Genomic DNA, 16,734 nt, shown 5'->3' on the forward strand with positions numbered 1-16,734 from the left:
TTCCAGGACTTAATTAGGAAGAAAAGGAAAATCTGAACAGACCAATAACTAATGAATCAGTAATAAAAAAAAACTTCCAACAAGCAGAAGTCCTGGACCAGATGGCTTCACAGGTGAATTTTATCAAACATTCAAACAAGAATTATTAATATGTATCCTTCTGAAATTACTCCAAAAAATAAAACAGAAGACTCCTAAACTCATTTTACGAGGCCAGCATTACCCTGATACAAAAACCAAACAAAAAAGGAATTATAGGCTAGTATCGCTGATGAATATAGACGCAAAAATCCTCAACAAAACGTTAGTAAACTGAATTCAACAATGCATAAGAAAGATCATAATTATTAGCTATCCACTGCCAAAAGCTCCTAGAATTAATTAGTGAATTTAACAAGGTTGTAGTATGCCTATACTAGATCAAATACTGCTCCCCCCCCACCAAATTGCATTTCTATATACTAGCAAAGAAGAATTGGAAAGTGAAATAAAAAATGACGATTTATAATAACATAAAAAGCATCAAATACCTAGGAATAACTGACAAAATATGTGAAAAACTTGTACACTGACAAATACAAAATATTGCTGAGAGAAATTAAAGAGGACCTAAAAAACAAATAGAGATTTACCTTGTTCATGGGTTGGAAGACTCAATATTGTTAAGATGTCAATTCTCTTCAAAATCTATAGATTTAACACATCCCAATTAAAATCCCAGCAGCTTTCTTTGTGGACATTGACAAGCTGACTTCAAAATTCTTATGGAAATACAAAGTATCTAAAATAGACAAGACAACTCTGAAAAAGAACAACTTTGGATGTCTCACACTACCTGATTTCAAGACTTATAAAGCTATAGTACACAAAACAACATGATACTGGCATCAAGACAGACAAATAGATCAATGGAATGTAATGGAGAGTCCAGAAGTAAATACAACATCTGTGGATAACTGATTTTTTAAAAATAAGGGTACAAAGACCATGTGGTGGTGAAAGCATAGCCCTTTAAACAAATGGTCATGGAACGATTGTCTATCCATACGCGAAATAACAAACTTAGATCCATACCTCACATAATATATGCTTAAATGTAAGAGCTAAAACTATAGAAGTTCTAGAAGAAAAATAGAAAACCTTTCTTATCTTGGTTTATGCAGACATCTTTTAGATCCACTATCTCTAAAAGAATAAAAGGATAAATTTGGCTTCATCAAAATTTAAAACTTCTATTCTTTAAAAGACATTATTAACAGAATCAAAACACAAGCTATAGACTGGGAGAATCATTTGGAAGACATATTTAATAAGTGACTTGTATCCAGAATAACTAAAAAATTCTCAAAACTCTACAGTAAGAAAACAAACAACCCAATTAAAAAATTGGGCCATTTGAACAGATACTTCACCAAAGAACACACAAAGAAGACAAATAAACACATGAAAAGATGCTCAGATAATTAGTCATTAGGGAAATGAAAGTTAAAAGCGCAATAAGATACTATTATACATCAATTAGAATGGCTAAAATGAAAAAGACTGACCATGCCAAGTGTTGGCAAGGATGTGGAGGAATTGGATTTCTCACACTGCTGGTGGGAATGTGGAATGATACAACCCCTTTAGAAAATAGTTTGGCATTTTAAAAAAAGTTAAATATGCACTTACCACCTTCACTCCTAGGTACTGACATAGTTTTTTTCTTCACTGCTTTGCATATTTTCATTATTATAATCATATTGTTTTATGATTGTTTTCATGTCTGCCTCCTTCTACTCTGTCCACAGGCTATCCACTCCTTGGAGGTGCAAAATCTTTCAATTTTATATGCTGAGTTTCTTGCAGAGTGCCTAGTAAGCATTTAATAAATATTTATTTAAGAAATCACTAAGAGTAATAAAGGAAATGACAATGAGAAAAATTCACTGTTGAATATAAATTTTACATAGTCTTTTTAAAAGTATAGTGTAATATTTTATTCTATTTATTTTCACTTAAAATTATAGGATAAAGTTTCCTCCATGTTATTGCTGACTTCTGATTCATAGTAACGGCTATATAATAATAAATTTTATTTATTATAATAAAATTTATAATTTTATTTTTCCCTATTGTGAATAGTATTATTGCAAAGATTTTCTTATTTTAAATAATTTCATTGGGACTACCCAGGAATGGCATTACTAGATGAAAGGGTATGAATAATTATACCCCATTATTTAAAAATACACTTAGCTACAAGTGCAGCATATAGTTTCTTAAGCAGAATGGGTTGAGTATGGAACTGTTCTTAGCTATACCTGGGTAAATTTTTTTAAAGTTTATTTTTAAATCAGGGAAATAATTTTTTCAAAATTTGGGCCCATTCTCTTTGAGTTTGGAAAAACAAACAAAACCCACCTGTTTTCAATATTGGTGGGTCTTTCCTCTTACATGAAGCAATAACTTTTTAGAAATAATCTGCACTTGTAATTTTTTTCTGAGAACATATTTCATCCACTCTTAATTCATCCTGGCCATCCATCAGAAACCCTTATATGAGAATGTAAATATATAAAATACTCGGTCTTGTTGTAAAAAGGATTTATGATTGTATTAAATTCTGGTGTGAAATGCAGGGGAAAATATCAGAACAAGATATGACTTCTTGAAGGGCTGTATAAACAGCAAAGTGGAGAGCTCTTCAGGTGAGAGAAGTACACCTATAAGTCTGTCCCAGACTGCTGGAATATACTGTCAACACTTTGGTTATCTTTAGAGAAGATGTGACTTGTGGAAATTTTGATTCGTTTTTAGTCTTTTGCTGTTAAGTAAATGATAAAATATGTTACATTGAAGGTGAGTTACCTTTCTAGTCACCGCTAAGAATTTGATGTGTGTATTAATCAAAAACTTAGGCATTACTTAATCGTAAGTAACACATTCTGACTTAGCAGTGAAGGAATCTATTGGAAGGATGTAAAACAGTTAACAGAATTGATGGGATTGCATAACTAGATACGGAAATGGACAGGGAAGTGGGTAGATATAATGAGAGACTACGAAAGGTTGGGCCAGGACCTCACCCCTGGCTTTACTGCCACTGGACACTGTCAGTGCTAGATTCTCACTTCCTCCTCCCATAATTTTCCAGCTTCCCTGTATCTTTGTCACACCCTGTCAAGAATCAATGTTAGTGGGAACAAATGATTGGCCAAGTGAGTGCCTTCCTGTTAAGGAATAGGAAGCAGAAGGATCTGGCCTCTTCTGCCATGGACGGTAGGACCCTGCTTCCCACCAGCCTTAATACAATGAAATATCACCCCAAAAAGGAAGGAGGTTTGGGTTCTAGATTTTTTTTCAAAAAAGACATAGATCTGTTATAACATCTATAGATTCCTTATGATTATGGGATCATTTTTCATTTCCCCAGTGGTTGAAATAATGTATATAAAGTGGAGGTTGTTAAACTAGGGCCCATGCATAATTGGGGAGGGTTGGAAAAGGCCATATATTCCCTAAAATTGTATGCAGAATTTTGACATATGTGCATTTTGCTGGGAAGGGTCCATAACTTTTGTTAGATTCTCCAAGAGGCCCACAATTTACAGAAAGTTAAGAAATACTACCTGGAATGTTCGACATAATTACTTTTTCCTTGTGAAATTTCATTTGTCTGTCTCAGTTGTCGCTAGTATTACTTTGTCCACTAGATGGTGATGTTGTATGCATTTTCAAACACCCATCAAGCTTTATTGATAGGCATGAAAAAGCACAGAGGTTTAAATGGCAAGTTCTCAGCATATTTTTAGGGTTGAAAGTAATTTTAGACATCACATCATTCAATCTTGTTGTTTTATACATGAGGAACCTAATCAGTACCATACTTTGGAAACATCAAAGGATGGCCCAATGTGCTTCCAGCTGCTGAGGGACTAGGGGTCGTACTTATTGTGGACTTTAGATTCTTCAACTCTGAGACATTTGTGTGTGTATATATATATGTGTGTGTATACATATATATATGTGTGTGTGTGTGTGTGTGTATATATATATATATATATATATATATATATATATATTCAGTTACAATCATGTCTGTAAAATCTGTTCCTTCTCCCCTGAGGGATCAGTGGTAAGGCAGAGTGGGCTTTAGTTAAGGAGGAAGCTTGCACCAATCCTTCCTGTAATTAACTCTCTCCCACCTCCTTCCCTGGTTGGTTTTAGACATATCTTACAATTATGTGCATTATGTTCTTTCCAAAGCCATTGGTTAACCCTATAAATGTATGTATAAGCAGGGTATGTATAATCGTATAAATGTATGTCACACATAAGGGACATGCTGTACATATTGGGGTTTGGAGACCTGAAAAGAGGAAAACTTGAATCAAATAGGGAGGCTACTCTGAGAAAGTGGCTGGACAATTTCTATGTGGCATCGTGTGTGCAGACCTCTACAACAAGGCACAAAGAGGAGCCATGGCATGTGCTCATTACCAACCTTTTTAGAGGATAATCCCTTCACATTTCTCCCAAAAAAGAGTCTTGAAGTGTCTAAGTCTTCAAAAGAAATGATATTTGTTTTTTTTTCCTCTACTTCCCCGTTCTCTGTTCCATGGTCCTTTCTAACTTTGGCAGTATCCTCGGAAACACCTAGCCAAGACAGGAACCAAAGTGCTCACAATTCACACCAAAGCTAACAATGTTGGATCAATAAAGTGCCCTCTTAGAAAACAACTTTTTTATCTGCACTGATGAACATACTTAATTATATATAAAACTCAATGTTGTGTCTTAAATTTCAGTAAGCCGTTGTGAAGATTGCTGAGATTGGATAGCCTCTGTTTGTCCCTACAGATCCACTCTCCTTTGTGCCCAGGAGGCTGACTTTTCTGTCTTCTGCCTTCCCGTTGGGTTTGGCTAATAGGACGCACCAGCAAGAGCTGGGAAGGTGAGAGGAGACAGAGCTGGAGAATTTATTTCCACATGTCTCTGTCTGCTGGGTCACTGAGCAGGTTAGCTGTGTCCTTCATCCTCTGCTGAAGGCCGTAGCTTCTGTCAGACAGCCCTTTTCTGCAGTGAGGACTTTCTGGTTTCCAGAAACTTCCTGTTTATTCCTTTGTTCCCTCAGGCCTAAGGGTGTTAGTACCGTGTTTCCCCGAAAATAAGACTTAGTCGGACCATCAGCTCTAATGCATCTTTTGGAGCAAAATTAATATAAGACCCAGTCTTATTTTACTATAATATAAGACTGGGTATAATATAATATAATATAATATAATATAATATAATATAATATAATATAATACCGGGTCTTATTTTAATATAATATAAGACCAGGTATAATATAATATAATATAATATAATATAATATAATATAATGTAATACAATATAATATAATACCGCATCTTATAATATATAATATAATATAATATAATATAATATAATATAATATAATATAATATAATATAATATAATATAATATATACCATAATACCTCCAAAAGAGGCATTAGAGCTGATGGTCCAGCTAGGTCTTATTTTCGGGGAAGCACAGTAGCTTCCTATATGGGGTGCTTCATCCTCCCCTGTTATTTTTCCTGAACGCTGCTTCCTCCTTTGTAAACAGTCCCTTCATTAACATCTCTTCATTCTTTCCATCTATTTTCAGCCAAAACCCTAACCCATTTAACCAGAAACTTCATTGGATTTTTATAATATGAGATTCCTTATAAACATTGATTTATGAGGCTGGATTTATAATGTGTGTGAATTTTCAAAGTGAAACATTAATGGTCAAGTTTTATTAGATTTAGTTTGAAAACATCTACCGAGTGCCAGGCATGACACGAGCACTTCAGTCTCTCATCATATCTGATCCTCATCACAACCCTCTAGGTTGAATCAAGGATTTATAAAAATAATAAGTTGGAAGTTTTTAGGCATTTATACAATGGTTGAATATTGACATTTTGATTGTGTGTGTATTCGTACGTATGTTTTTAAACATTATTATAAAAACCCATTATTTACTTTTGTGATATGTTACCCACATACCCCATAGGAAGGAAGAAATTATTCCCCCCAAAACTGGGTGGGCTGCTGGCATAAAGCCCTCAGATGTCAGGCCCTTGTGGGTATTGCCTGAGCTGAAGAGAACTGCTTTGCCCAAGTCATGCCCTTCCCAGGGTGGTCCATCTCCAGTGTCTGATTGATGTTTGGGGTATAAAGACTCAGCCTTCTTGTCTCAACTTGAGACAATTTTAAAGAGTCATCCCCGCTTCAAGACTTCCTGTAGAGAAGACTGAGACCGCCACTGAGATTGCATTGTCGCTTATCTCTTTCTGCCTAACTTGCTTCCCTTGCTTCCCTTTTGCAGGTATTATCGGAAGAATACTCCTGCATGCCATTATCCTTGTCAGAGTTGGGCCCAACCTGTGACCTTTGGTGCCAGGAGTGATCCAAGACAGCAGATGCTGGGATAGGATTTTGGATGTGGACTATGCCCCACCTCGCTGACTGAGGGCTCTCATCACCAGTGGTCAGCAGAGTGCAGATAACCCCTAGCACAAGGTAGCAATGCAATTGTTAAAATTCTCTGACCCTGCTTAAGTCCCAGGACTGCCTACTCACTGTGGACTGGATGAGAGGGGACAGCGCTGAACATGCTCTGGGTCATATACTTTGCAGCTGGGGAATAGGCAGGCATTATACTGGAGATTCAACAGTCCCACATGGGGGAGCGTGGGAGTTCACTAAAAAAAGGGATGATGAAGTGTTCAGTGCAATTGGAGCTGCAGTCCTCGTTACCGAAGTCCTTAGCGTGGCCTGCAATGCTCCCCTTGCCCTGCGATGTCTTTCTAAACTTTGTTTCCTTCCATTGCCCCCAACCCTGCCTCCCAGGTTTCTAGGCAACACTGGCCTTTCTTCGCTGTTCCTTAAATAAGCCAAGGCTTTAATTCTTGCCCCCGGGATCTTTGCACCTGTTGGCTCTGCTTGGGAGGCTCTCCCCCTCATCTCACCGTGATTACTCCCTCACTGCATTTGGGTCTCTGCTCAAATGTCACTCACTCAGAGAGTTCTTCCCTGACCCCGTCCAGGGTCACTGTATTCATTGTACTCTTTGCCTAGCTTAGATTTTCTTCGTAGCATCAAATTGCACTTGAAAACAAATAATTTTTGTTTGTTACTTTGTACCATCCATTTGAATATGAGTTCATATACTAAGAGTTGTGCCTTTTTAGGTCTGTATTCATAATCCTTAAAATAATGCTTGGCATATAGTAGGTGCTGAGTAATAATTATTGAATAAATGAGGATATAGTGTAGATGGTAAAATAGAGATGCAAAGCAGGGAAAGGCGAGAACAATGCCAAAGGCTTCATGGAAGAGAAAGAATATGAATTGGACATTGAAGGATGGTAAAACTGACATAAATAGAAAAGTTCAGGTAGAGAGACTTTTGTGGGGGAAGGCACTTTTATGGGACATGTATAGGAGTGAGTAGTTTCTCGTGACTGGAGTTATGCGGTAGTCTGGTGACTCAGGCCAAGTGGTTTTGGGACTGTTTCATACTCTTGATTCAGTTGATAAGGAGCATCTGACCACAGAGTTCATACTCTGAAAAGGTATTGCTGCTGCTCTTTCAGTTATTTCTTTTTTTATTTTTTTAAAAATTCTATTGGGGAATATTGGGGAACAGTATGTTTCTCCAGGGCCCATCAGCTCCAAGTCGTTGTCCTTCAGTCGAGTTGTGGAGGGCGCAGCTCATTGGCCCATGTGGGAATTGAACCGGCAAGCCTGTTAAGAGCTCTAACCAACTGAGCCATACGGCTGCCCTCAGTTATTTCTTAATAGACATTGTGCAAACCACTCATTTGTTGTTCCTAATCTTAGTTCAAACTAATTTACTTACCTATTCACCATTCCAGTTATTTGATGGAAACATAATATGTGCAGGTTAAATAGATACCTGCCTGTTATCTCTGTGTTCTTATAGGGTCGTAGCATAATGTGGAGAAGACCAAGACTCCTATAAAACCAATGGCTAATAAGGCAGTGAGTGTTGTGATGTCTCAGGCCTGCGTCAAAGGTTCAGATTTTGAAGGAAGTCTCACAATGACGTTGAGAACAGGTTTTAGATGTTTGCATTTTTGGTATCTTCTTTTTGATATTCAGTTGTGTATAGCTCTGCCTGTTTAAACATACAATATTTGATCAATATTTTGATAGTCAATATTTAAGCAGGTATTTAAATATTCAAATTAGAGACAGTTCTGGAAAGATGGTAGAATGAGTAGGTTTGCCTTATTCCTCTCTCTCAAATATACAGAAATAAATAGAAAGAACCAAATATAGAGGGAAAAAATTATCTATAATGAAACGAGGAAACAGCTAAATTCCACATCACAGATTAAAGAATATCTTCTAGCTGCAACACCATTTGAACTAAATAGAAGAGGGCTGCTCAGAGCTGAATCCTATATCCTCTGATACTGGGGAAGGGACAGATTTCAAAATGTAAATTAGTAGATTAAAAAAGCCCCACTACTAACGTTTAACTTAATACAATAAGGATTAATCCTGTGGGTGGATCAAGGAGAAATAAGGAGGGACTTGACTGGTGCACATTTCTGTTCCAAAAAACTGGCAAGGGAGATCACGTGGAAAGGGACCAAGTGCCTACTCCATCTTTATTGTTCATGGCTCGCTCCCAGGTTAGGATAACTTTCCGAATGGTCAGGATCCTAAGAGAGCACCCTCACAGAACCAATATGTTTACATAACAGAGGATTAATCAGTTTTGTAGGAAAATAATTACTATTAAGCCTAGGTTTCTATGTAAAGGCCAAAAACTGAAAAAGCTAAGAACAAAAACTAAGAGAGGAAAATGGAGGTTGTGGCACAGATATCTAAAGCAAGTAATTTTGACAATAAAATAGTCAAGAAAGAAACTAATGGTGAAACTGTTGTACTATTCCATGCTATTATGGCTTAAGGAAATGTCTGGTTTCTGGTTAGGACACAGAGAAAGGAAATATTGAAATTTCTCACATGCATAGTTTATTCCAATTCTGTTTGATTATTGCTTCTCTGTAGTTAATGTTAGATCTTTGTGGTGTGAGTTCTTGGCACCTCAACACTTTTTTATACTAAATAAGAAAAGGAATTGATGAAGCAAATTAGGAGCTTCTACCAAGACTTCCATGATTTAGGTAATTTCTCTTGTCTGTATCCCGAGATGATCAAGAGTTGACTAGAGGTGAAGATTACAATGAAAATCTTTGTCTACTTCTAGGATTTCTAATCTACCTAGGTTACCAGTTGTACCTTACCATTATTTCCGATAGAGGTTCAGTAGTCCAAATGCAAGTTATTATTTTATGGCTCTGCTATTTACTTATCTGGGTGACTTTGGGGCAAGCTTCTTAATGTGTGCAGGTTTTGCCTTGTAAAAAACAGATAATACTTACCTCATAAGGTTGTTGTGATAATTAGACAAGATAGCATGGAAAACACCTGGTTTAGAGTCTGGGCCAGAGACAGCATCCCAATAATATGCTATTGTTTCTTATTCAACCGTAAGAGCTCATAAGTAATGAAATATGATAATGCCAAAAAAAAAATGCTTTCTTCACTGAAGGATTTTGTCCCTCCTAGGTAGCAGCCCACCCACGACATCTGTTATGTTTCTCTATATTCTTAAAATTAGCATAGCATAGCATTCTTCTGGACATTTTATGGATGGAAATAATTAGAAATTTTATGTTTGGTTCAGATAATGGCCTCTGAGCATATGGAAGTCTCCTAATTCATTGGCAATGAGTTCATAAACTCCGTTGGATCTACAGCTGTGAACCTACAGTACACATCCTCTGGGAATTTAAAACAGATTTTTACTTGGTGATAATTAATAAATTAATAATTGGTGCTAAGAGAATTTAATGTATCATGCAAGGAGAAGCAGAAACAGCAGAAGCAAGAAATGCAGGTTTTTGTAGGGATATACTATTAGACAAAAGGAAAGCTTGAAGGGTGATTTGACCTTGGTTCCCACCCCCTCGTGATGGTGAAATGACTGTCCTTCATTTAAACATTGAATATTGATGCTATGAAACTTACCATGCTTTATTGGAATAGTGGTATGATGGGAGTTCTTGAATTATTAATGATTAGTGCTTAAGTATTAACTTCATACAGAATACATCTGCAGCCTTGTAAGGAAAAGTGATGCACATATTGTCTTTGAAAAAACTGTTGATGTGGAAAGTCACATCCTTCTACATGACTGCTCTCCTTTAATAAGAAAGATCTCTGTGGTCAGTCTCATCATTATTCTCAATCAGTTACTCAAAGTTCAATACAATTGGAGGCCCCAATAATAAGAATTCAGAATCTATACACTGCTTTTCAAAGAGCTCCGTCAAGTTATTTTGCTCTAAATCTTTTGTTGTTATTATTACTTAATGTCCAGGTATTGACAATCTTTGTTTGTCAGAGATTATAGGTTATAGCGCCCTTCAGATAGTCATGGCCCGAGAATGAGGCTGTCCTAGTAAGAATAGTGCTCCTGTCTTCATTAATTTCTTTGGAAAATGGAGAAAGGAGGAAGAAAGGTGCAGGAAGAGACTATTTTTGTGCCTTTTCTGTCTCTTTTATCTATGATCAGAGGCCACGTGAAAGGCTGACCGTCTCACTGCCTACTCAACATCTCTGCTGGATGTCTCGAAGGAAACTCAAATCACCATGTCTAAAATTGCACCAAGCTCAGTATCAGGACTCCTTGAGCCCACCCCACGTGGCACCACAATTCACTGAGACGCACATGCCAGGAACTAGGGGTTTATTCTTCATCTGGATGTGTCCTTCTGCTTCAGCTCCCACAACCATAATTAACCATTTTACTACTTAATGTCTTTAAAATTGATCTGTTTCTCTCCATCTTCACTGGCACTTGTCCTAGACAAGCCATCAGCATGTCTTACCTGGAGTATTGCAGTAGCCATCTAACTGGTCTCTTCATTTCTACTTTTTCCTTCCAATCCACTCTCTGCAACTCAAGTGACCATTGAAAACCTAATTGGATCACGTCATGACCTATTTGAAATCTTTGCTCTTTGGATATGGCCTGTTTGAACTGGCCTCTGCTTGTCTCTCCAGGTTTCTCTGAAACCTCTTCTTCACTTGCCACATACTCTCTTCTTAGAATCCTTCAGGTGTGATGGGTCCTTCCCACAGCACGACTCACCTCAGTTAATGCCTTCAGACCACAGAGCAAAAGTTGCTCCTGGAAAGGCTTCTCAGGCTTAGTCAAATCTCCATTATGTGCTTTTGTTGCACCAGGTACGTTTTCCTTGAACATGTATCACACGTACACATTGTGTGATCATTTGTTCAATATTTGTCTGTGCAGGAACGCTGTCTATTAGGGGCACCGTTGTAACATACTGCCTGGGACTAGTAGCCTTTTGTGCTTCTTCCTATGTTAATCCATTAGCTGTATTCATGGTTCTTTTCTGTGTGTCATCTTCAGAGTTGGGTTGGAGGAGGAAGTAAGGGCCTATGATAATTAATCATCTTGCCAGGAACAGAGAGTTCCCTATTTCTATTCCCTATAATTTTCATAATTAAAATTTTAGTGGCTTCGGTATATTCTCTCTTATTGATGTGCCACATGAGACATTCACTAAGGCAAGATAACTAAACTATAGTATTTAGGATCGTACATAGGTGGTAAAATTATACAAAAAGCAATGAAATGGTTACCATAAAAGTCAAGATAGGTATTATCTTCATGGGGAGGGAGCTTCCAATCTCTTTTTAAAATGGTTCTGAGAAGAGGAAACGCAGTTGTGGGGTAAAGAAAGACACCTTCCAGCTAGAAATGAGTGTTCTTTTGGTGATCAAGAGAGAGGATCTGAACATATTCAGGCATGTCTCCCCTCTACAGATCCTGCATAAGTGAGGACTTCTTCTCTCGGCCTGCACATTCTCTAAGCTAGTTCTAGTGGCTTCTGAAATAAGACTGTGGATAGTAAGAGGACACCAGGTTATCTCATAAGGCATAGCTTTACATGAAGCTTTACTTCCACTAAACGTAAAATCAGGAAACAAAAACAAATAAAACAAACCACCTAGTCGTTTTCAAACCATAAAAATGGGTTCCGTGGTGGAATAGACAGCAATGTTTTAGGAAAAAAGATCAAGAAAAATAAATAATGCTGAATGTACACAGTAAATGAAGCCTGTTTCAAAGCAAAAGGACTAAATCAAAAATAAAAAAACTGTCAGGCAGTTCAGGGAACACAAGAAGTACGGCATTAAGCTGAGTGAGTTGTGAGTAAGGAGGAATCCAACATCTACTTGGGAAGCTTTTCCCATTTAGGGCTGTGAAAACTAAGCCCTGTCAATTATAGACGGACAGGTTAACCTTTTGAAAAACAAGACTTTCTCTGTACAGGTGTCTTGCTACCCCCATTCTCTCCCACTCGAGGTGGCACTGAGAGTGCAAATGATGTGAAAGAAGGCCGCAGCTCTTTCCCTAAATCAGAGATATAAGTTGGCCATGTTTCCATGGGGTCTACTGTACTCTGTAGCGTTTTAAATTCTATTATGGATAGAACTGGGGAGGTGGGAGAGTGAATTCATATTAATTTTTCCACCCTGTTGCCCAATCTTAGGCTTGTCTTACTTCTGAAGCATTACCATTTTTGGAGTCAAGGAGAGAGAGTTGAGCTAAATCCTCTAGGCTCACTTCCTGCTGGTTCGGTGTAGGAGCCCTGCGCATGCCTTCCCTCCCACACCCAGGGGTTACATCTATTTGAGACATATCCGCTCTTCCAGCTTGGCACTTCAAAGCAGATGAAGCAACCAACAGACAAATTCACTTCCTTGTTCAATACTGCTGTAAAGCACAGAAAAATGCTCTCTAACTGGTTTCATAAAAGAAGTTATTACTGTTTTTAAAATTCCACTAAGAACTCACATTACACTAGGCACTGAGCTAGGTACTTGAACATACACTATTTCATTTTATTCTTAGCATCATTATTTTCCCCAAGGTTCCAATACGAAATCAAGATATGGAATCAAATGATACGATAAAGCCATTTATGCTGAACCAATCCCAAATGCTTTCCTTTCCTAGATCAGATTGTATTGTTTTTGCCTCTTTCCTTGAATCTTCCACAAAAGGTCTGAGTCTCACACCTTGTCACTGCGAGCACTGGGACACTGTAGACATATTTGAAACGCACAAACTTTGCAAGGACACCAGTATGGACCTACCTTTGTCAAAAAGTCCATTTATTACATTGATGCAGATAAGAAGTTTGCACCCCATAGTTTTTTTTTTTTTGAAATTTACAGGCTGCTTGTTTTAAAATATTAGTTTCAGGTGTACAAAACAATGTAACAGACATTTACACCCCTCACAAAATGATAACCCCCATCCCCCAATCTATTACCCCTCTGACATCATATATAGCTGTTATAATTCCACGGACTCTATTCCTGTGCTGTACTCCACTTCCTGTGACTGTATATATATTAAATTATAGCTGACATTCAATATTATTCAGCTTCAGCTTCAGGTGTACAGCTCAGTGGTCAGGCATCCACACCGTCCATGAAGTGGTCTCCCTAATAAGACAAGTGTCCATCAGATACCCTACAAAATCTTTACAACATTGATTATATTCCCCAAACTGTCTGTTGTAGCCCGGTGGTAATATTCTGGTTACCAATCTGTGTACAAGCTGCTTTTAAAACCCCTAAGAAGAAAACAGCCAGATGTATGGATGCATGCAATGAGATTTTATGACAAGTGGAGAAGTGCGTCCCTGGAGCTTAACTCCGAGTCCTCCATTCAGCTGAAATGTTGACAGCGGGCCCAGGATGAAGATCAGGCATGTGGGGCTGGCTGAATGACTGGACCTCAGCATGCATTTCTAGTCACATCCCTATTCCAGATAGAAAATTCTTTCTAACGGCTGCAGGGGAGAGGACTTACGCCTTCAGTTTTTAACCCTTACTCTAACTCAATATATGGAAACGCATTTAAGCACAGAGGTTATGACCCGTCCAAGACAAGGTGAGGGTCCAAGCCTGAGGGCATTCATGTGGTCTAGTGCAAGGACAGGAGATAAAGGGAGAACCAGGAGATTCTCTAACTTCACCATCAGCACCTTTCAGCTCCCTCCCTCCTCAGTCGGGAGCTAGGGTGAAGGTCTGGAGGTCCTGGCTCTCCTCCCTCCCCACTTCACACTATAAAGTTTCGACTTCTGAATCTTTATTGCATGTTCAGCGTGATACCATCTCACTGTCAGGATGTTTTCTGAAGGGAGCCCTTTGAGTTCAGCAGACACCAAGAGTGGAAATCATCACCTGGTGGAGACAAGGAGGTAGCACAGGCCGAGCAAGGTGCTTTAGACGGAAAGGCTGAGGTCCTGGGGTCCCTTTCTGCATCCTCCTATTTGGGATGAGGACGCCCCTGTCCAGAAGCATGACCCCCACACAGAGGAAGGGGTTTTACAACTGGTGAAAGTGTGCCTCAGAGGACTGGTACTTTAAAAAGAAAATCAAATTCTCAGCAGTGCATAGCAAGTATAAGAGCATGGGTGAGAAACATTTTAAATTATAGGGAGAGCAAGGACGCAGCTTTCAATGTGCATGTGCATGTTTGATGTTGTGGTTAATACAGAGGGTGCCAAAAAATGTGTACACATTTTAAGAAAGGAAAACTGTATTAAAATTGTAATACTCGATATATACCAATAACACAAGATGAATACACGTCATGCTTGACTTCTGCAGTTACAAGAGGTGCTCAAAGAGGTTACCATCAGCGTCCAGACACTTCTGATTATGGCGAACTACTGCTTGAGCAATGTTGACCAAAGTGTCCACTTGTATACATTATTATGGCACTCCTGGTATATATAACATAAAATCTTCCATTTTAACAATTTTTAAGGGTATGGTTTACTGGCACTAAGTACATTCACAGTGTTGTGTAACTGTTACCACTATCCATCTCTAGAACTTTCTCATTCCAAAATGAAACTCCATATCCAATAAACACTAACTCCCCATTTCCGCCCTTCCCCAACCCCTGGCAACCACCGTTCTACTTTCTGTCTCTATGAATTTGACTGTTCTAGATACCTCATATAAGTGAAATCATACAATATTTGTTCTTTTGTGACTGGCATATTTCACATAATAGGTCTTCAAGGTTCATCAGTGTTGTAGCCTGATGTGTTACAATTTCCTTCATTTTTAAGGCTGAATAATATTCCGTTGCATATGTATGTCACAGTTTGCATATCTATTCATCTATCAATACACATTTGGGTTGTTTGCACCTTTTGGCTATTCTGAAAACGGTGCTATAAAGGTGGGTGTACACACATCTGTTTGGGAGCTTAATGTTTTTACTCTGAAAAATTACATGATAGATATCTATAGTTTGGGACTGGGGCACGATGTATTCTTATTTGGGTTAATGTTTTCATCCTTGAAGAAGATCCCAGCATGGGAGAAAGGAGGATCTTTTCAAATTTTTGGCTAGAAAAACTAGACGCAACCCGATTGTCTGAAATCCAGTGCCTGCAAATTAATGCTACTTAATTTTTCAGATTAGTGCGCTGTTAGTCAACTTCAGACTGAAGTGTTGGCTGGTTTGACGTTCTGAATCCTAACTGATCTTTTTGACTTTAGTTTCCAGTGTTTCAGGAGGCAGCTCAGGTTTAAGTGCCCAGCAGTTGCTGACGTGGGCCTGCTGCCAGCATTTGGTGGGAAGTGAGAACTCTGTTTATTTTACTCCCCCACACTTTGCTAAGAGAATGAGTTGGCAATGATGCAAGGAAACAATTATAGTGACTTCTGTGTGTGGTTCGAAGAGGAAAGCTGAAAAACAGCAAAGTGCCTATTGTGAGTGAAAGCCCAGCAGGGAAGTGAACGTAGAAGTCTTCATTTACCAGTCGGCCTCCCTGTAGAGTATTTTGGGGCTACAATGCTGACGTGATAGAGATTGCCTATGAAGTTAAGGATTTCTGTACATTTTCTGCCTGTAATTAGAGTAACTAATGCTGCTTCTCTTTGGTGCACTGTATTCATTTTGCTATTTTTCAGAAGAGTTAAGATCTTAGGCATTTGTTTCTGGCTTGCTATTGTTGTTATTGATACTGGGAGAAATTGTGGAAATAGTTCTCAGCCACGAAAATCCACTCCAGCTGAATACACTGTAAAATAGACCATCAGAACCACATTAACCATGGTAAAAATGCCTCAGAAATGAATAATACTTACAGCAATCTGTGCTAAATGATAAAGAGCACTTTCTGGTGTTAATCTAATTATTCCTTGTAGCTTAAAAAAAATTACAGTTGATATCCAATATTATATATATATATATTAGTTTCAGGTGTATAACATAGTGATTAGACATTTATATACCTTACAAAGTGATCACCCCAATAAATCTAGTACCCATTCGATACCATACATAGTTATTGCAATATTATTGACTATATTCCTGATGCTATACCCTACATCCCCATGACTACTTTGTAAAAACCAATTTGTACATCTTAATCCCTTCCCCTTTTCACTTATTACACCAGTCTCCCTCCTGGCTGGCAACCATCAAAATGTTCTCTGTATCTATGAGTTTGTTTTCATTTTGTTTGTTTGTTTACTTTGTTCTTTAGATGCCGCATATAAGTGAAATAATATGGCATTTGTCTT

This window comes from Rhinolophus ferrumequinum, chromosome 7, assembly GCF_004115265.2.
Source record: "Rhinolophus ferrumequinum isolate MPI-CBG mRhiFer1 chromosome 7, mRhiFer1_v1.p, whole genome shotgun sequence".
Lineage (NCBI taxonomy): Eukaryota > Metazoa > Chordata > Mammalia > Chiroptera > Rhinolophidae > Rhinolophus > Rhinolophus ferrumequinum.